At 36.2% G+C, this 21,550-nt stretch overlaps 1 protein-coding gene across 3 annotated transcripts in view; it reads left to right on the top strand.

The window, feature by feature from the left end:
- Positions 1-21,550, top strand: part of KLF12 (KLF transcription factor 12) — a 440,360-nt gene that overhangs the window by 855 nt on the left and 417,955 nt on the right. The gene's annotated exons all lie outside the window — the stretch shown is intronic.

The following is a 21,550-nucleotide window of genomic DNA, read 5'->3' as shown; positions in this document are numbered from 1 at the left end:
GGGGGAGCTTGTGGAAGTAGTGTGCCCCCAGGAAGAGAGCGAGTTGGGTGAAGAGCTGCCGCACCGGGCCTTGTGGGCTTGGGTGTGCACTGGAGAGAGCGGAGGGGAAGGGGTTAAGGCGAAGATGACACTGCTGGCATGAATAGTGGTCCTGGTGCTACATTCATTATTGTCTCTGGTCGTAATGATGTGTAACTGTCACTTGCTACAGTGCCTGGTCCATGGAAGTAGCCAGGGGCTGGCCCGTGGCTGTTATTTTCAATTACGGGGGGCCTGACCGGAGTTGACAATGGGCAACTTTGCAGGGCCACCCGTGCCGGGAAGCCCGCGGAGACGGCTTGGGAGCCACTTCTTGCCTTAAGAGGCTCGCTCCGAGGACTCGGACTTGACCTCCGCGACATTAGTTGGTGTTCGCGTTAGATGCTTCCCTACGGGGAGAATCAATCCTGCTTTTGTTGGGTAGAGAACTGCCTATTAGAACTTTGAAAACTTTTATCTTTGGGGAAAAGGGTGGGGTGCACTCAACAGTTCTGTTTCGAAGTGCATTTGAGGCAAATGCTTGGAAAAAGTACCAATTCCTTTGTTATATGCCCTGCAGCTTCCCAACCCCCTTCACCCTGCGCTTCCAGTTTTGCATACTTTAATAGTAACAGCCTTTATTCAGCTGATAAAAGATGACTGTGTTGAGTTAAAGAGTATTAGTACAACGGAATGTGTAATCTGGATAAACAGTTTGTGTGGTTAGTATTGTCGGCTCTCTAATTTAACTGTACAGATGGTTTAAGTGTCGTGCTGTATGGATTGTTTTAAGCAATTCCACTGGCTAATAGAATCCTCCTCAGACGAGCACTCGAATATTTTATTTTAAATCAGCTTTAATATTCTCTGTTTCCCTGTAACACCAGGGAGAGGAGCAGCTCTATTTACGTTTAGTGCGTGTGCATCTAGTGGCTTCGGTAGACATCTGCCAATCAACGCACGTCATTCTGCAAATCCACCTAGACGCCTTCATGCCCTTTTCTTACTGGAGGATAGAGTTGTTTAGATAAGTTAACGCTTTGAAATAAATTTGGTGGCTTTTAACGGGCAGCAGCTTGTGATGGGGAATAGGGGTGGTCACTTTGAAGGGTGGGTGTATTCCATCTTCTAAGAAATGCTCTTTGGAATTGGCATTCAGTAAAAACAGTGACCCCTCACCTTAAAAAAAAAAAAAAAAAAGCCTGGTTGTGCTATTTGCAGACCTCATTCAGATGTTGTTTACATTTTTGAAAACCACATAGAAATTGGTTGTGATAAAGGGGTATACTTTTAGGCTAGAAAATGTTTAACTTTAGAAGCTTAGAAATAGGTTGTTGAAGGACAAACATTTGGTTGCATAAGTTACATCTTTATGGCTGCAGCCTGGTCAATTAGAGTCCGAGGTGGGGAGAGAGGGTTTTGAACATACAAGAATTGACAGAAATTTATAATGTAGTTAGGGAAGAGGTTTGTTATTTTTACCTTCTAATTCATAACTATTATGAAATATACTTGCGCTGGTAAAAGTTGGGATGTTTTCACATAAAATTTTGATCACTTATGCACTAAAACTACTATAGCTGTGTGAGGTAAAGAAACATCCTTGAGGGGTTTCAGTTTATTTTTGAAGTGCTTCAGTTATTTATCTATTACTTCGTAATGCATATTTAAAAGAAACTTCTGTCAGCTAAACTTTATTTGGGAATGCGTTGAATTACTATTTACTGAATGAAAATGGTTGCACTAATGGGCCCTTAATATTTTCTTTTTCTCCAGAAAATTCCTTTTCCACAACTGAATGTCATTTTGGGAGAAAATTGGTCCTGGTGTAGCATTTGAGACCTTGACCTTAGCAGCAACTCTTGGCTGGCGCTTGTTTACTACAGCTGCAGCCTATGTGTGTACAGAAAGGGAGGGACTGCAAACACTGGTGCGCTCTCTCTCCCCAGACCAAGGGAAAAACAAATCAGAATGCTTGACAGTCATTCCGAAGAGCACCCATCAGGCATGTAACAGCATTAGTGTTCTGGTCGTTTTAAAAAAAATCTATGTTCCTCGGGGATTACTTTCCGGCCTCCTGGGAAAGGTAAACATGCACTTCAGCAGACTCAGAGTGAGTTTTAGATGTCATATCATGAAGCAGGCTGCTATCAACGTAATGAAATAATTTGTTCTTAAATATAGGTGTGTCTTCTATCCCCATAAAGATGGCATAAGTGCTTAGGCCTCTAAGCCCATATGAGGGCATTTTGAACTCAAGCCAGCGTTGGTTAATCTAGAGTATTGAGTAACTTGACCAGTGAGGTGATGTTGTTAACTAGTTGAACATATAAACGTCTTGGATATTTTCATCATGGTACAAAATGGAAAGTGTGGAATTTCATATTTCTGCAAATTAATATGAGACTAATCACATTAAATTTGGGGCGTCAAATGGTTTGTTTTCTTTATATTGTGAGAGTAACAGTCCTCTTAGTGTCAACTTCATAAATCTAGCTGTAGATGATCTGTGTATTAATACAAAGAAGTTTGTATTCTGCAAAACTAGAAGTGGCACAAAGTTATTGGAAAAGTTATTCTTTTTTTGGATAAATAAGTTTCCTCGCTTGTGCTTCCATGTTGATTAATGAACAAGAGCTAAAAATCTCCAAAGAGTTTTATTCAGAATCAACGCCATGGTTATCTTTTTCTTTTAGAAAACAACTTTCATTTTTGTAAATAACTCCTAAAATAGATGACAGTGGCTCACCTTTGTCATTTACATTTTGAAAATACCACGTGGTACTGGAGTGGAAATACCTGTATTTTTGCCCAGTGTTCGTTTCTTTTCCATTTTAAAATTCACGTTTATTTATTTTTTCAGCCTACACATTATGCACGCCTTTCAGTCTTAAGTATGGACAAAATGTAAGGGTGAAAATATTAAGATTAAATCCCTGGCAACACCCTATAACCACAGCCTTAAGTCATCCACCGCAACCAGGGGTCCCCAAATCAAAAGGCAAGTAACCAGACGGACCTCCCCTGTGCCCAGAAGGGCAGCAGCCTTAGGCTCTGTGAGACCTGCTTGGTTTCTAGATCCCAGGCCCTTCCAGAGAACTGTCTGACTTCAGCTGGCCAGAGTTCATTGTCAGGCCGTAGAGCAGCGACACCCCATCTGATGTCAGCTTTTGAGTTCTTGCGGTAGGGAACACATGCTGTGGATTAAATGGTTACTTTCTCTCTATATTCTCAGTAATTATGTTACAGAAGGGTTTTTCGCTTTGGGGTGTTTATTGTCATAAAAGTGGCTACTCGAGTAGTCCTGCTGCTCCAGTGAAAATTTGTTTTGGTCTGGCAGTAGATTACAGGACATTCACTCAAAGAATTCTGCTCTGGGATGGGCTTTCCTCCTGTCTTTTTTTCCAACTCAAAGTCATGCTTTTATTTTGTGGCTAATTTAATGGTATATATTTTTGAATTTTTACTAAGAGCATAGTAATTGGACTGGTCCAAACAGTGTTGCTTTTTAGGTACAGATGCAGTAGCAGAAAGCCCTTGCTGCTGTATTCCGGCGTGGAAGACGAGAGGAAAAACTACAGAGCTTTGGGGTAGTTTTCCACCCCCATCAGAGGCCATAGAAGCTGCCACTATCACAACTTGTTGGCCTCCACAGCCAGGAATTGTGTTTCACGTGCTACATTCACCGTGCTTGACAGTATATATGGCTTTTCACAATAATTGCTGGCATGATGTGTATGTATATACCATATATAAAAATATAGCCACTATTTTAGGTATGTACATATATATGTGTACATACGTAGTCTTTATATTTATGAATGTGAGTTTTTATATTCTCTACCTGTAGAGGTACATACCCCATACATAAACCGTGTACGTTATGACCACGAATTATGGTAAAAAGCCCCCTTCCCACTTGCATAAAAGAGGAGAAGAACAAGCCGAGTTTGTTTTTTCAAATTCTATGTTTAGTAATACTATTTTCACTTTAGTTTAACAAGCAGACTTAAAACATGAAAACAGTCCTGCCCCAAAGAAAACAAACCAGCAGACTTACGTGACAACCAAGGTAAATGATTGTAAAAAATGAAATAAATAACTGTAAAGAAAACCTCCATTCATTTCATAATCGGGTGTCTGCCAAGATTATACATCCTGAAATCAGGACTGATTTAAGCAGAGGTGTTGCAGTTTGAGCCTGGCTGTCTCGCTTACCAACTCTGGATGACCTTTGTTAAATTTCTTAACGCCTCAGAGTCTTTAAAATGGGAGAAATCATATGCAGTTTACAGGGCTGTGGTGAGGGTAAGATGAAATAACGTAGGTAAGAATCACTTTGTAAAACTGTAAAGCAGTGGTGTGTCAACTGATTTGACAGGAAAACCACTACCTCCCCGTCCCCCAACCCCCTGCCCTAAAAGGGATGAACTTTCCAGCCTCTCAAAGTGAGCATATAAATTACGCTTATGGAGAAGGAATTTCCGAGTGTGGGTAGAAAACTCCTGGCAGTCAAAGGTCATGAATTCCATTCCTGTCTCACCAGAGATTTGCTCTATGACCTTGAGATCAAGTCACTCTTAAAAAGTTTTTATGTAGCTGGTATAAAAGTTACTGACTGTTAACATTTATATAATGCAGGTGAAGTATCTGAGCTTTTCCAAAGGAAAATACATGAAAATACAGTTTCCATGATCATTTATAGAAAATAGAAAATAAAGATCAGCAAGGATTATTTAGAGATTATAAACCTCCAGGCTACTTCTTCAGTGAGTCAACTGAAACCTCTATCGACAGGTCATTGAAAATGCCCTTAATTTTTTTTTTTTTATGGAATCATTAAATTTGTGCTGTTGTACTATAATTTAGAACAGCCTATTGAGCTTCAGTTCCCTAGTTAAGCCAATATTCTGTTGATTAAGTTATGTCTGATTTATGGTTTAGTCTCTTGGTTAGACTCAGATGTTGCAGTACAACGTGTGAACAATAAAGGAAGGTAGATGATGGGGATCTTAAATGGGAATTTGAAAACTTATTGCACACATTTTTTTATATGCACACATTTCCGGCCGTGTACATTTTTTAAACACACACACGTTTTTGAGAAAATTAAGAACAATAATACTTTACATAATTTCTCCCCAGCTACACTTCCTCCAGTTAAGAAACAATTTTTTTTTCACACTCTGCGCACTGCTATGCTTGCAGTAGCAAAGAAACAGACTCAAACTAGCTCATCAATATAACTCTTTCCGTGTCACACATACACCTTGCCTACCTCCTGTTCATGTTACAACTATCACTGTGAACATCACTTTCTGTGGGACTCTTATTTATCATCCCTTGCTTGAAGAATACACCAGGTTCCAGTCTGTAATCTATGGCCCCATAACACACGATGTTCCTTCTGGTGTAATTGCTGGTTGATTTGTCTTGTCCCTTCCCAATAATAAGCCCCTTGAGAGCAGGAAATGAATCTTCTTCATAGTTACTTTCATGGCTTCTAACATAGTGGCTGATCATATAGTGCTAAAATACTTAATGAAGGAACAAATTGAGGAGTACAGTCCATATGACTGTCCTTTCAGTAGCTAAGTGCCAAATATCATGGTCATTTCCCCTTGCCTTTTCATTTCTAGTCAGTATATTCATGTCTATTAATCATTCCACAATTCACTACATTTTCCTGAAAATTTTTTTCTCCTTGCCAAATGAAGCCTTGCAGTGGAGTTAAATACTACTGGATTTGAAACTTTAAGCTACCCAGTTTTTAGCCGTCTAACTGGGCAAGTTGCTTCTGCAAGTCTTAGTTTACTCACTGGTAAATAAAAACAAAAACAAGAACATATAATGTCACCATTGCAGAATGTTTTTGAGGATCAGAATTGTGGTAATGCCTGCAAAGCATCCAGTATATAGAACCTTGTACATACTTAGTGCTCAGTAAATATTGGTCTGCTCAAAAGGTACAAACTTCCAGTTATAAATAAGTACTAGGGATGTAACATACAACATGATAAATATAATTAATACTGCTGTATGTTATATAGGAAAGTTAAGAGAGTAAATCCTGAGTTCTCATCACAAGGAAAAAATTTCTTTGTCTTATGTTTTTGTATCTATATGAGATGTTGGACATTTACTAAATTTACTGTGGTAATCATTTCATGGTGTATGTTATACTTTAAACTTACACAGTGCTATATATCAATTATATAGCAATAAAACTGGAAGAAAAAAACTTTCATCTCTTCTAGTATTTTTTTTTTTAAGATGTTGGGGGTAGGAGTTCATTTATTTATTTATTTTTGCTGTGTTGGGTCTTCGTTTCTGTGCGAGGGCTTTCCTAGTTGTGGCAAGTGGGGGCCACTCTTCATCGCGGTGCGCGGGCCTCTCACCATCGCGACCCCTCTTGTTGCGGAGCACAGGCTCCAGACGCGCAGGCTCAGCAGTTGTGGCCCACGGGCCCAGTTGCACCGTGGCATGTGGGATCCTCCCAGACCAGGGTTCAAACCTGTGTCCCCTGCACTAGCAGGCAGATTCTCCACCACTGCGCCACCAGGGAAGCCCTCTTCTAGTATATTGATGGCCTCTCTTAAAACCAGCCACTGAGAATGAATAGCAGCAACAAAACAACTACTCTATATTGTGCAGCTACTATAATACAGAAATTAGGCACTGTGCTTTTCATTTCTTAGCTTATTTATTTACTGTAAAGATTTTCTTTGGACGTGGACGATTTTAAGTCTTTATTGAATTTGTTACAGTATTGCTTCTGGTTTATGTTTTTGGTGTTTTGGCTGAGAGGCATGTGGGATCTTAGCTCCCCGACCAGGGATCGAACCCACACCCCTTGCGTTGGAAGGCAAAGTCTTAACCACTGGACTGCCAGGAAAGTCCCTTAGGTTATTTAATATGTACTGTTTAGTAAACAGGCATGTCTAGTTGACTTTCAAATAATTGACACTTTGAATACTCTATGTGGAGACCGCCGAAGTACCTTTTTGTACACTGGATTTTGACTTAACGAATATCATCAGTTCATGAATGAATGAATTTTTTTAAGCTCTTGTAAGGTGGGGCCACGTAACAGTCTTTCCCCTCCCCCCAGCCCTGATTTTGCCATTTTTGATAATAATTTTGAAAATTATTTGTGAATTTTACTGTTTTTATGCCTTTCATTAACAAACTGAGTAGAAGAAGGGGAAAATGAAAATCTTGATTCTGGTTTTGAGGAACAGGGCTTATTATCCAGTTGAGACAAAGAACTCATTAGGTGTGCTGAAAATTGGTGAATCTTTATTGAAAGTGCTTAGTGGAGGTAAGCTAATGAATTGTAAAAAAATAATAAGATGACAGAACATACAAAATGCTATACATCTGTTTTTAATGACACTAATAGATTGTGTATAATTACAGGTTTTGTAATATTCCTTTGTCTCTGGGAATAGGTGTCCTTTAAAATGTAAGTCTAGTCCCTTGACTTACACATATTTGAGTTTTGTACAAGTTTGCTGGAGTGCATTATATATTAGAAACATGAGATTCCTTCCTCCCTTCCTTTATTAAATGTTCATTGAGTACATGTGTATGATATTATGGTTTCTATTTAATAGATGTGGAAACTGATTTTCACAGAGTAATGCCATCATTATCAATAACCAGTTAGCTTTAAAGCAAAGAGTTGAAGACTGGAAAACCTTTGAACTGTCCTCTGTGTTACTCTTACCTCCCTTCAGCATTAAATATGCTATTCCAATTAGTTTTATGGTAGAGAATTAGAGCAAAAGAATGGGAGATTGTACAAATAAATATTGTCTTTAGAGGCTGTTTTATTTGTAGATTATATTGATATACATTTACTAGAATACCTTTACTAGAATATTTACTTCAGTGTAGAAGCCAATTCTGTGTTTAAGAGACTTAATCCAAAAAATTATTTTAGGCGGCAACTGCTACAGGATGTTCCATAATGTTAATAGTAGACCAATAAATTCTGGCCAGTATGCATTCTGTTTGATAAAGCTATTGAAGTCAGAGGCATAATAAAATTAATAAAAACATATTATCTGTATAAAAAAATGCCTTACTTTCTCATTGGACTTATGCTTATTTAGCTCCTACCATGTATCTGGAATTATATATGAAAATGGGTAGGACATCACCAATGAGCTGAAAATCAAGTAGGAGAAGTAAGACTTCTGTAGAAAATTATAATTCAAAGTAATTTGTGATACATGGATCAAGTGCTATAAGTTGCTTAAACAAAAGGCAGGGGAGAAAAATTGCTCCTAGCTGGGAAATCAAAGGTTTCAAGGTTTGAAAGTGGATAGGTGGCACAAATCCTTCATGGAAAAAGTTTTACGTTTTATAGAAAAGAAACAGCAAACCTGCAAGCGGAAGAGAGCAAATTAAAAAAAGCTATTTTGGCATCTGTGGTGATTTCACACCTCTTTTTCTGTTATCTTTTAGAGCTGATGGCTTTGTGGTGTTTTGGCGAACTTCTGTCATTTGCTGTATCACCAGAAAATTTTCTTTTCCAAAAATAGATCCCGGCATATGCTTGGCTAGTAGGGCACACAGTGTTACAATGAATTTAGAGAAGGTTTATTTGGATAAACAAAAATAATGGTGGTTGATTAATAAAAATTTAAAAGTACACTTTATATGAAGTTATCTAATAAAAGTTTTGCATATTGCTGAAGAGGTTTGATATATGTTTTATTTATAAATGTTGGGAATTTTAGCCTTGACCAAAAGCCTTTACATATAGGAATAAAATCTTTTTTTTCTGTGTAAGAACAATGGAAGGGAAAACTTGAAAATCGATCAGTTTTACAGAAGGTCAGAGTCAGTTGAAGGGATATTTAGAAAGGAACTTTACAGTAGAGTGGTTGAATATTTAAAGAGGGATATCCTCTGGAATGTGCATTAGCTTTTCTGCTGTAGGTAGAAATACAGGACACTTAAGCAAACACACGAGATACTTCATTTTGAGAGACTGTATAATAAGAAAGAAATGAACTCTTAATGAGTCTATAAAGAGCGTTGACGGTATTTTTATTGTACACTGAACTTTCTGTTGAGTATATTGGGACTCTACCAAGGCTCCAGGCTGAAGCAGTTGTGTTTTATGTATAAGTAGCTTTGTAATTAAGACAGTTTAGAATTCTTGAGAAGTAGGGGCCAGCAAAAAAAGAATTTCTTAGTGCTTGGTGGTTTACAGAGTGGTTTTAGTTTCATCCTGACAATCCTATAATGTAGATCGGACACAGTGAAGGTAAAATAACTAGAAGGTAGCCAAGTCAAAACTAGAACCTTGATTTCCAACACCAGTAAAATAATTTGTTCCCATTTCATTCCACTGCTGTCTTCCTAACTTTCATTTAGTCTTAATAAGCCAACATTCTGAAAGTCCACATTGCGCAAAAGAGGTGCTGCTCAGTGAATATGATTGGATGAATTCTTATCTCCTTCCAAAACATACTTTAAGTGGGTATATAAAACCCCAAATATAACAGCTCGGAGAGATCAACCCAATTAATCCTAGAAGAGACTGTGCAATTGGAATGCATCCATACTCTGAAGGAAATTAGGGAGATGCTTCATCACTTAGCACATAGCAGGGCTTATGTTAGGTGCTGAGAATACTAAGATAAATAGAACATGGGCTTTGTCCCAACGTATAGGCAGATTGGGGAAAATGCAGCACAGTTAAGCCCAAAGGAAGGGCCATGCTAGTGTATTCTGCTTCAGTTTATATTCTTCATGTAGATCTTTTATGTGCCTAAAACTAATACACTAGATATTCTTAGATTTATGTTACAGTCTCTTTTAAGTACTTTCAATCTTATCGGAAAACCTTTGGAAAACCTTTTTCCATTTAGACGTGGTTTTCTAAGTGTTTTCTCTTTCAAAAATTGTGTTGCACATTTACTGTACATAAAATGTGTATACACGTTTTAAAGGTATTATTTAATGTTTACAACCAACTCAAAGCTAGATATTTATAATATTTACATGTGAATTTATTCTTACCTTTATGACTTAGTTTTTCAAAGGATTACCACTTAAGATCTATAGGAAATAAGCTGTGTTTTGCAGAAACTCACTTGTTGGGCAGGGTTTACACATCTCTCTCTCTGATAAAAGTAGGTGCACGTGTGTGGAGACTTTAAACTTGATTTTATAGTGAACTCCTTTCTCTTTTTTTTACTTAGCTTCCCTTCTTCCTCTAGCCAACAGTAGCATTATATTCCCTCATAACCCTCATCATAACCGTCAGTATTATGGGTCTTAGTATTTTTCTCCACAGCCATAAGTGTTATAGATGCATCTGCACACACGGTTTTTTGATCACGTTTACAAAAGTGAGATTATTTTTTGGAGACTCTTTTTTTTTTCATTTCGTCCTGCCTAAGGGAAATCCTTCCACTTAGCTGCGAGAACTCTAATCCATTAAAAACAAAACTGTTGTATATATTGCAAGGTATGGTTATTTTATAGTCTGTTAACTTACTGATGGGCAATGCTTTGTTTCCAGTTTTTGCTACTAAAACCAGTATTGTAATAAATATCTTTATATTACAGACTTGTGGGATCGATCACCAGGGTGGCGTTATTGATTCAAAATGTTGCCACCAGCAATGCAGGGAAATACCCTTTCCCATAAACTCCATCAGCAATAGATGACACTTTTCTAGTATGATAGTTGTGTAGTGGTATCTCATTGTTAACTTCAGTTATTATTTCCTGACTTCTAGTGACCTGGAGCATCTTTTCCTATGTTTGTAGGTAAATTGGTATTCTTCTAAGAGTTGCCCTTTATTCTTTGTTCATTTTTCTATTTGGTTATTGTCCTTTTGTGAGAGTTATTTACATATTACAGCTATTAACCATTTGTCTGATGCCTGCATTGCAGATAATTTTTTCAAAAACTAATCTTTGGCCTCTTGTCTGTTTAAGAAGTATCTTTTGATGTTGTTAACATTTAAATTAAAAAAAAGTTATTTATTTTTGGCTTTGTTGGGTCTTCGTTGTTGCGCGCGGGCTTTCTCTAGTTGCGGTGAGCAGAGGCTACTCTTCCTTGCGCTGTGCAGGCTTCTCATTGCGGTGGCTTCTCTAGTTGCGGAGCACGGGCTCTAGGTGCGTGGGCTTCAGTAGTTGTGGCACATGGGCTTAGTTGCTCCGCGGCATGTGGGATCTTCCCGGACCAGGGCTTGAACCCGTGTCCCCTGCATTGGCAGGTGGATTCTTAAGCACTGCACCACCAGGGAAGTCCCTAACATTTTAAATTTTAATATAATCAATTTTTTCCCTCTCTGTTTCTCTGGTTTCCTGTTTTTGTTTTACGTTTTTAAAAGACTTTCTCCATTGGTAAAATAAACATGTAATGTCCTATACTTAGATTTAATTTTTCTTTCCACTTTGATCTTATCTTTAGTCCATTTGGAATTTTTCGTTGTATATGTGGCATGAGAGGGGAGGGAGGGGGTCCACTTTTACTTACTCTCAGATGCATATCCAGTCGATTGTATCAGAACCATTTTTAAGGTAATGTATCCCTTTCCCAGTAAATATAAATTCCACAGTCGTTTTCGTATATCCTGTGATAGTACTGGGTTGTTTTTTTTTTAACATCTTTATTGGAGTATAATTGCTTTACAGTGGTGTGTTACTTTCTGCTGTATAACAAAGTGAATCAGCTGTATGTATGCATATATCCCCATATCCCCTCTCTCTTGCGTCTCCCTCCCACCATCCCTATCCCACCCCTCCAGGTGGTCACAACGCACCGAGCTGATCTCCCTGTGCTCTGTGGCTGCTTCCCACTAGCTATCTATTTTACGTTTGGTAGTGTATATATATCCATGCCACTCTCTCACTTCGTCCTAGCTTACCCTTCCCCCTCCCCGTGTCCTCGAGTCCATTCTCTACCTCTGCGTCTTTATTCCTGTCCTGCCCCTAGGTTCTTCAGAACCGTTTGTTTTTTTTTTTTTTAGATTCCATATATATGTGTTAGCATACGACATTTGTTTTTCTCTTTCTGACTTACTTCACTCTGTATGACAGTCTCTAGGTCCATCCACCTCACTACAAATAACATAATTTCGTTTCTTTTTATGGCTGAGTAATATTCCATTGTATATATGTGTCACATCTTCTGGTACCGGGTTTTTTTCCTTTTAAAACTGATTTTCTTAGATATTCTCAGACATATAACTAGGGTTCATATCTTAGGAGTATCGTATTCATTGTCCACCTCCCCTGGGCAAAAGATACATAAAAACCCTATTGTGATTTTAATTGCACTAAATTTACATATAATCTGGGGACAATTAATATTTTAATGTTATCTCTATTTCTAATGTTATTTCATTTTATCATCCCAATTCAAAAATATGGTTGTCTTTCCATTTGTTCAATCTTACTTTTTATACTTCAAATAGATTTTAATATATTTTTGTAATGATTGTTTTCTCTTTAATTAAATTTAATTCTAAGTACATTATAGGTTTTTGGCTATTTTATATCTATTGGGATAATATAATTTCTTTTCTTAGTTTGTTGATACAGTGAATTAATTGCACTGCTTAAGTTTTGAACATTGTACCAGACATTCCTTATTCCTTGTATAAGCCTTACTTGGTCTTGATGCATTATCTTATTATGTATAGCTATATTTGATTTTCTAATATTTTGTTAAGAATTTTTTAAAAGTTAGCTTTTATTCTTGTAGTGTCTTTATCTGATTTTTCTTTCAGGGTATTTGTAGCCTCCGAAAATAACTTGGGAAGTGTTCTGTCCTGTTCGTTTTTGGGATACTTTGTGTAGAATTGGTATTTTTTCTCCCTTGGAAGTGTGGACGAATTCACCAGAGAATTCATGTGGATTTAGAGGCTTATTTTTCTTTCTAGGAAGGTTTTCAATTTATTTAATGCATATAGGGCTATTCAGATTATAAATTAATTTTTCAGTGAACCTTCTTAGTTTGTGATTTTGAAGGAATTTGGCTTTTTATATGTTATAGAATTTATTGGCATAAGGTTGTTCATATTACCTTATTCTTTTAATATTTGTAGGATCTGCACTGGTAACACTTTATTCCTAATTTTGGTGACTTGTGACTTTTGTATTTTTGTCTTGATCACTTTGTCTAGAGGATTATCAATTTTATTGATGTTGTGAAAGAACCAGCTTTTGGTTTCGTTAATTTTTTCCTCTGGTATTCTACTTTTTTCTGATTCATTGATTCCTGATCTTTATTATTTTCTTCTTTCTGCTTGTTATAGGTTTACTTTTTTCTTTTTGTAGTTTCTTAAGATGGAAGCTTAAAATATTGGTTTGAGACCTTTTTTCTTACGTAATGTATGTAATGGTATACATTTTACTCTGAGCTCTGTTATTTTACATTTTTATTCAGTTCAAAAGATTTTCTAATTTCCATTGTGATTTCTCCTTTGATCTTGGATTATTTAGAATTATGTATTTTAATGTTCAAATACTTGGGCATTTTGGGATATACTTCTTATATTGGTTTCTAGTTTAATTCCATGGTTTTCAGGGTATGTATGATTTGGGGTCTTTAAAAATTTGCTGAGATTTGTTTTATGGCTCAGAATGTGGTCAGTATTGGTGAAGGTTACATGTACAATTGAAAACAGTGGACCCTGCATTGTTGGGTAGAGCAGTCTATATGTATATTAGACCTATATCCTACAAATGTCAGTTTGGAAAGTTGGTTAATGTTCTTCACGTCTTCTACATTGTTAACTGATTTTTCTTTTGTCTCCTTGTTCTGAAGGTTTTTGGGAGAGCGGGCTTTAAGTATTTAAATTCAATTGCGAATTATTCTAATTCTCTTTTCAGTTCTATCAGCTTTTGTTTATGTATTTTGAAGCTCTGTTATTAGGTGCAAACAAATTTAGGATTGTTATGTTTTCTCCGTGAATTGACCCCTACATCATCATGTAGTATCCCCCTTTTTCTCGTGTAGACAACGTATAATTGGGTGTTACTGTTTTTAATACAATCTTACTGTCTCCAGCTTTTACCTGGAATCATTTGATCATTTACAGTAAACATTTTGATGTGATTAGGTTTCTATCTACTAACTTGCTATTTGTTTTCTATTTGTCTCATATGTTCTTTGCTATTATTTTCATGCGTCTTGCCTTCTTTCGGCTTGATTATTTTTTAATATTCTATTTTATCTTCACTTTTGGCTTTTTAATTACAGCTCTTTGTTTTATATTGTTAGTGGTTACTCTAGGGTTTACAACATACATCATTAACTTCTCACACTTCCTGTATGATGTCAGAATTTTACAATGGTATACTGTCATTTTTTCCTCTCACTTTGCTTATGCTATTTTCTTAATATATTTTACTTATACGTGTTATAAACCATAATTTCCTAGATACTATTTTTGCTTTAAAGAGTCAATTACATATATATACATATATATATATACACATATATATATTTGTGTGTGTGCGTGTGTGTGTGTGTTTACTGATGTCTTTTCTAGTTCCAGCGTTCTTTATTTGTTTGTTCTATGTTTCTATCTAGTATCATGTTACTTTTGCCTAAAGAAATTTCTTTAGTATTTCTTGTAGAGCAGGTCTGCTGGCAATGACTGTTCTCAGCTCTTGCTTGTCTGAAAAAGTCTATCTGCCTTTGTTTCTGAAATATTTTATTTGGGTTTTGAATTCTAGGCTGACAGTTTTCTCCTCATTACTTTAAAGATATCGCTCTATTATCTCATAGCTTTCATAGTTTCCAAGAGATGTCTTTTATTATTCTGATCTTTGTTCTTCTATAAGTAATATTTCTCTTTTTCTCTGGCTGCCTTCAGGATTTTTTTTAAACTTTTTTTTTTTTTTACCCTGGCTGTAAAGTGCGTAGGTGTGTAATCATTTATAATTGTCCTGCTTGGGGTTCTCTAAGCTTCTTTGATCTGTAGCTTATTGTCCTTCCTAATTTTTCATCCATTATCTTTTTGAATATTTCTTCTGCCTCCTTTCTGTTGCTTCTTGTGGACTATTTTGACAAGTACATTAGTCTAATTGATATTGCTTCATAGGTCTAGGATTCTCTGCACCCCCCCTTCAGTTTTCAGTCAGAATAATTTCTATTGATCTGTCCTCAAATTTACTAATTCTTCCTGTTGTGTCTAGTGTTTTGTAAGCTCAGTGAAAGCATTCTTCATCTTTGAGATAAAGCAGTTTGTCTAGTATTTTCATAGAACTTAAAAAAGTTTTCCACATCTTTGCTGAATTTTTGATTATTCATGTTGTCTATCTTTTTCTCTAGATTTTTAAACATCTTAATTACAGAGTCTCTATTTGATAATTTCAACCTCTCTGCCATCTCAGGGTCTGATTATGTTGATAGCTTTATCCCTTGACATTGGGTATCCTTGCTTTGTTTTGGTGTCTTGTAATTTTTGATTGGATGCATGACATTATGTAAAAGAACAGTACATAGTGAGATAAAAAGTTATTATGCTAAGACATGGATGTGCCTCTTATTCTCCAAGGTGTTAGTGTCTGTCGAGGCGGGTAAATGAATCAGTTTCTTCAGTATATGTGCTGAGTTACTGCTTTGTTGTTGCTACTGAACTGTCATATCACCAGAGACTTCAAGTTTCTCCAGGAATGCATTGCTTTACCTGGAGACTTCTGTGAGACCTGGAGTGCCACAGAATTTTTCTTCTCAGTGTTCCTGCTATACCCTCAACTTTCCGCTAGTCCTGAACTCCGGTGACACAAGGGACGCCTTTCTGTGCTTTTTGCGTCTATCTTGGAAGTAGTCTGGGTGAAGTTGTGGATGGATAAGTGTGTGGAGTCTCAGTTTCCCTACACCAGATGCAGTTTTAGGCTGGCCTGGATGACTAAGTCTGAGCTGGGACGTTGTCAGCATGTCTGTCCCTTTCTCTTGTGGTAGCCAAACTCTGCCTTGTGTCAATGGTAGGCTTTTGTGCCAGTGAGTTTTCTATTCTTACATCAGTATGGCTGATGTCTTGTTTGTATCGCTGTAGAATTCTGGGCCTCTGAGTTTCTTGCCTTACCCCAGGATCAGATGAGTTTTACCTAGTGTTCAGTGCAGGGCAGTTGTGTTCATGATTTTTGTTTCTCACTCAGTGGCTACTATCCTTTGAACCTCGGAAGAGGGCTAGGCAGAGGGTCTTTCTCTCTCTCTCTCTCCCAGTGGCAGATAACTTCTTCTCCTCCTCTAGCACAGTCCACCTTTGCCTGGAGGGAGAAGGAGTATTTACTGTCCCTTCCTCTGTGGCAGATGGCTTTTGCTTCATTTGATGTTAGAGTCTTGGATGAAGCCAGTTTTTATGCTTGTCCCCCAGTGGTAGCTGATCCCTACCCGCATGCCAACACTTCCAAGAGTAGCTCTTTTAGGCCTCCTGTTCTTTTTCTAGTCTTTTGTCTTAGCACCTGGAGGAGGATTATGCAGAAGAGTAGGTGAGTGGCTGTGGAGTGTCCTTGCATCTGGCGCTTCCTGGGATACTAAGTGACTTTGCTAGCCCACATTCAGCTTTTAAAAATTTATTACTATTTTAGTGGTTTTATATCGCTTAAAAATTAAAAGAAGAATTTTAATTGTAGTAAAAACAAACAACATAAAATTTACCATCTTAACTATTTTTAAACTCACAGTTCAGTCGTGTCAATTGTATTCACATTGTTGTGCTTCGCATCTCAGACGCTTTCATCTTGCACAGGTGAAACTCTGTACCCACTGAACAGCACCTCTCCATTAGCCCCTCTCCTGGGACCCTGGCAACCACCCTTCTGTTTGTGTTTCTTATCAGCTTTTATGACTGTTCACTCTTTTTCCATTATCATGGCCAAAGGCAATTCCTATTTCTCTATGAAGGGTCAGTCCTATGAACTGGAACCTAGTTCACCTGGTTGCCTTGTGACTTAAAACTTTTTGGTCTCAAAAACATTATGAATTTGTAGGGTGCTCATCTTACGAAGTAGTTTCTTTCTATATCTGCTTAGCTTAAATGTGCTTAGATTTCATTCTTTTCTTTTCCTCTGGTAATACCTGTTGGAGTGTGTGTGTGTGTGTGTGTGTGTGTGTGTATGTATGTATGTATGTATGTGTATATAATCTACTGATGGAAAATTTCTTTTCTCCTTTAGTTGACTGTTAGCAAGCATTGGAGGATTTGCTAGTATTGAACTATCCTTGCATTGGGAGCAAACCCTTTTAAAAAATAATTTATTACTTTTTATAATTTTGCTTGATTCTATTTGATAACTTGGAAAGATATTTGGAATATGTATTCACAAGTGAGATTGGTCTATAATATTTTTCTTGGTGCTGAATCAGATTTTTGTATAATAATTTTGGTGGACACATAAATTAACTTAGAAAGTATTCATGTCTTTCCTTGCACTGTAATTGGAACTGTCTCTTAAAGGCTAATACTCAGGTGTGAACCACTGGATCATAGTTGGTTTTTTTTTATGTTCCCCCAGTGGTACATATGTAATCTTTTTTCCAATTTCGTCTGTATATCTGTCCATTGAAGTTTTCAGCTTCTTTTCGGATCAAGTTTTGGCTAGGAAATATTCCATTTGCTTTTTAAAATTATTTATTTTATATTGAAATATAATTGGCATGTATTACATTGTATTAGTTTCAGGTGATTTCCGAATTGATTACCACAGTAAACTTAGTTTACATCTGTCACCACACATAGTTACAATAGCTTTTTTCTTGTGAAGAGAACTTTTAAGATCTACTCTCTTAGCAACATTCAAATATCTGATACCTTACTGTTAACTGTAGTCACTATGCTTTACATGACATCCTCGGGACTTACTTATTCTATAACTGGAAGGCTGTACTTTATGACCATTTTCACCCATTTTGCCCACCCCCATACTCAGCCTCTGACAACCACCAGTCTCTTCTCTGTATCTGTGATCTCTGGATATCTGTATGTACCCATTTGCTTTATAGGCTTTTAAATTTGTTACCTTGGGATAACATGTATTATAGTATTCCCTAATGCATAATTACATTTCTACTGTAACACACTTTTTTCTTATTCCCAATATTGTCTTTTTTTTTAACTGTTCTTTCCATAAATGGGCCATGTGTTACTTCGCTGTTTTATTAATTTTCTTTTATAAAAATTATTTTGGTTTTTTAAAATCATTTCTACTCTGTTTTTTCCTTGTTTTCTTTTTCATGACTTTTTGCTTATATTTTTTCAATTCTCTGTCCTCATCTATTTCTTTTTGCTTTGTCTTTTTTTCAAAAAAAAAGAAAAACTTTAACTATGAAGGCATTGACATTAGAAATATTGTTCTGAATATATCCTTTGCTATATTCTATGTGTTCTTATTGAGGAATTACTTCCCTTTTCATTGTTTTTAGATAGTTGGTAATTTTATTTCTTCTTTGAATCAAGAGTTTCTAGGAATGTGTTTTTAAATTTCTGATTATTATTTTTAGGTCTTCAATTTTGTATTTCCATCTGAATTTTGATTTACATTCAGAGATTGTAATCTGTAAAACAGTCTCATTTTTAAATCACTACGTTTTTTTTAATGTCTAAGTATATGATTTACTTTTATAAATATTCCCGAGAGATTTGAATAGCAGTATCTTCTCTGTTGAGGAATGTGATTTTCTATTTTTCATCTGCTAAATTGTTTGTTGATTTATTTTACATTATTTTATGTTCTAACTTATATCTGTTCTGTTAAACTTGATTAATTCAAAAAGTGTGGTGTATTGAGTTTTACATTCTAATCATAGTTTTACATCTTCATTAAACTTAAAATTTATTTTTCGTTATTTTAAATTGTTGTGAAATATAAGTGACATAAAACTTAACCATCCCCCTCCCCACAGCCCTTGGCAATCACCACCCTACTTTCTGGGTTTTTGAGTTTGACTATTTTAGATACCTCATATAACTAGCATCATATATTATTTGTCTTTTTGTGTCTGGCTTATTTCAATTAGCATGATGTCCTCAAAGTTCATCTATATTATAGCATGTGTCAAGATTTCTTCCTTTTTTTGAGATTGAATAATATTACATTGTATGTATGCTACATGAAAATGGATGTTTGAATGTCTTTTGAGTCCCTGCTTTAAATTCTTTGGGGTATATAACTGGAAGTGGAATTGCTGTATATTGTTGTAATTCTTCGTTTAATTTTTTGAGGACTTACTATACCATTTACCACAGTAGTTATACCACTTTGCATTTTCATCAGCAGTGCACAAGGGGTCCAGTTTCTCTGCATCCTGGCTAATACTTGTTATTTTCTGGACTTTTAAAAAAAGCCATTCTGATGGGTTTGAAGTAGCATCTCATTGTGGTTTTCATTTGCATTTCTGTAATAATTAGTGATGTTGAGCATCTTTTCATGTGCTTACTGATCATTTGTGTATCTTTGGAGGAATGTCTAAGTCCTTTGCCCATTTTTTAGTTGGATTTTTGTTGTTGTTGAATTGTAGGAGTTCTTTGTATATTCTCTTCTGGATACAAACCTCTTATCAAATACATGATTTGCAAATATTTTTCTCCCATTCTGTGGGTTGCCTTTTCACTCTGTTGATAGTATCCTTTTGATACACAAAAGCTCTCAGTTTTGCTTTAGTGCAGTTTATCTGTTTTTTCTTTTGTCGCCTATGCTTTTGGTGTCATATCCAAGAAATCATTGGCAAATCCGTTATCATGAAGCTCTTCTCCTGTGTTTTATTTTAAGTTTTATAATTTTATGTCTTCATTAAATTTTGGTAGATTTGCTTGTATATTTACCTGTGTGTTGTTAGGGACATACAACTCCATGACTCTTTTTAAAATTATCCTTCTTCTTTGTACTGAATACCTTTAAAATTAAATTCATCCTAGACTGATGTTAATACTGCCATTCCTGTTCTTCTTTTTGAGGGAGACTTTAAATATATATGATTTTACTGGACTAAATGACTTATTCTGTCATTAACTTTTCCTTTTTAATTTGTTTTATAATGTAAAGTAGTGTTTTTCTTCAGCATTTTGCTTTTTCTTTTACCCATTTTATTATCTCAGCTTTTTAATAGTCACATTAACATAATAACTGTCCCTGTGTTTTTCTTAATTATGATTTTTTATTCATTTCTTCATACTTTTGTGAATTTAATCAAATTGATACTTATATTCTTTTATTTCCTATATGACCCCAATCAATTTGGAAGATATGCTTCACTGTGCTGTTTGACTAATAGTATTCCAATCCCAACTTCATGTTTATAGCTCGTGTAGTGCTGATGTCTGAGAAAGAACGTGCACCATTTCCTTAAGACCACTCTGTTTGACAAAAAATTTTTTTTTTTTTGGTAATGTACTGCCATTGCCAGAACATTTTAGTAACCGACATAAAAATCTCTGGTGTCGACAGTGTGAAGGGCCCCCTCTTAGATGTGATGCCATTGGTTGCCTGTTGCTTGCTGTGATAAGAGTTAGGAAATAACTTTTCCACTACATCTTACTGCAAGGTGATTGCCATTTTTCTTAAATTTTCTCCTTTGTGAGTTTTCATTATATTGGCATCCTGATATCGTGGAGTACGATATCAGGGATGTTTTATTCTAAGGTTAGGAGTCTACGCACACATTGTACTGCTAGCACTTCTCATAATTTGCTAGAGGTTTCTATTTTAAGAGTAGTTCATTGATCTCCTCAAACTTGGGCAGAAAAATTACTTTAGCCCTAATTCAGTTTTAAAAAGATTTGAGATTGTTATCCCAGTTTCTAACCTTAACTTGGAAATCATAACAATCTTTGATCTCCATATAGTTAAAATATTTTCTGAAAAGTCTTGTTGTGAAGTCATAAACTTTGTTCCTTGTACTGGGAACAATCACAGTCATGAAAATCAACTAATTCTCAGTGAGTATGTATAATGCGCACGGGGTTGTGTTTAGATCTTGCCTTAGTTTGGTTGGGCTGCCTTAACAAAATGCTACAGACTCAGTAGCTTAAGCAACACAGATTTATTTCCTCACAGTTCTTGGTACTGACAGTCCCAGACCAGGGTTGGTCTGTAGTGAGGACTTTCCTCCTGGCTTGCAGATAGCCATCTTCTCCCTGTGTCCTCACATGACAGAGACAGTGTGCACTGGTGTCTAAGGACACCAGCCCTATTGGGTTAGAGCCCTACCTTATTTAACCTTGTCACCTCCTCATAGACCATATCTCCAAATACAGTCACATTGGGGGGTTAGGCTTCAACCAAAACATTTTGGGCAGACACACACATTCTGTCCATAACAGATCAAAAGCCTAAATTTTTGAAAAATAAGGCTTTAACTCTTGGTTAAGTTTCCTATCAGAGTGAGTTGTTAATAGTTTGACTTTCAACCACTCAAGTAAAATTACACATTCATGTCCTTATATAAATAATTTGAAGAGATCAGAACCTCACCCAGAGAAGATCTTTGTAAAATTACCATGTGAACAAGTACGTTGGTTTGTGAGAAAGGATATATAACTGGGTT

Source organism: Neophocaena asiaeorientalis, unplaced genomic scaffold, assembly GCF_003031525.2.
Source record: "Neophocaena asiaeorientalis asiaeorientalis breed wild unplaced genomic scaffold, Neophocaena_asiaeorientalis_V1.1 scaffold212, whole genome shotgun sequence".
NCBI lineage: Eukaryota > Metazoa > Chordata > Mammalia > Artiodactyla > Phocoenidae > Neophocaena > Neophocaena asiaeorientalis.
This window is presented reverse-complemented; position numbering and strand designations above follow the sequence as displayed.